The sequence below is a fragment of the Selaginella moellendorffii genome, unplaced genomic scaffold (genome assembly GCF_000143415.4).
Source record: "Selaginella moellendorffii unplaced genomic scaffold, v1.0 SELMOscaffold_48, whole genome shotgun sequence".
Taxonomy (NCBI): domain Eukaryota; kingdom Viridiplantae; phylum Streptophyta; class Lycopodiopsida; order Selaginellales; family Selaginellaceae; genus Selaginella; species Selaginella moellendorffii.
Window position 1 is genome coordinate 1463633 of NW_003314309.1, and position 903 is coordinate 1464535.

A 903-nucleotide genomic window follows, 5' to 3' on the forward strand; every position below is an offset into this window, starting at 1 on the left:
TGGCTGTCAAATGATTCCTTGTGCTCAATATATACTCCATCTGGTCTAATGTAAGGTACTGAGATATCCTCATATGAAAATGCTAAGGTTCCCTGCTTTGTTACCCAATGGATTTCAAGAAATTGCCTTTGTAGAGAACCAAAGTCGAAGTCCAATTTAGAGTTTCTTTAAGGTGCACAAATAGGAACATGAGTGCAAACAACTTTGGCCATTAAATAAGGGGATAAAGCCAAACTCCGGAATGTATGTTATTAAGGGATTAATGTTTAATATATGAAGAAGTTAATGTAAGACAAAGATAAGAGTGCAAAAAATCCTTGAGGTCACGAGTTGAAGAGTTGAGCTCACAAGTTTAGCAATTTACAAACACTATAAATTTAGAAAATTAAGGTATATGGCAAAAAAAATTATATTATATTTTTCTAACTCTTTGTACTTTATATAAATAAAAATGTTTTAGAAGACACTTCATATTCAAGAGTTTAAATATTTACTACATGCCATAATAGATAGGTTTGTCAAAACATAAAATAAGATAAGATTTGTTTGTAAAAATATTAAAATTATGACTTCTTTAAAATCATTACTATATTTCTTGGTCAGAATTTAAAATTATTAAATTTTAACTCAGATTCTTTTGTAAGGTCATGTAATTGTTTAAAAGGTAAAAGCAACCATTGAATAAATTTGTTGCATATAAAAGATAGGTATCATTCTTCTATAGAATATATTTTTGAGGGGTTTACTTGTTTAGAATTTATGGATATTTAATCACACTTTTATTCAAAGAGAGGAAACTACACATAAATATATATAATTTTTAATGTTGGTAAGTTTCAACTCTTGCAATTTTTTTTCTTATGGTAGTAATTCAAGGGCTAGGGGTTGCAATAACTATCTCAT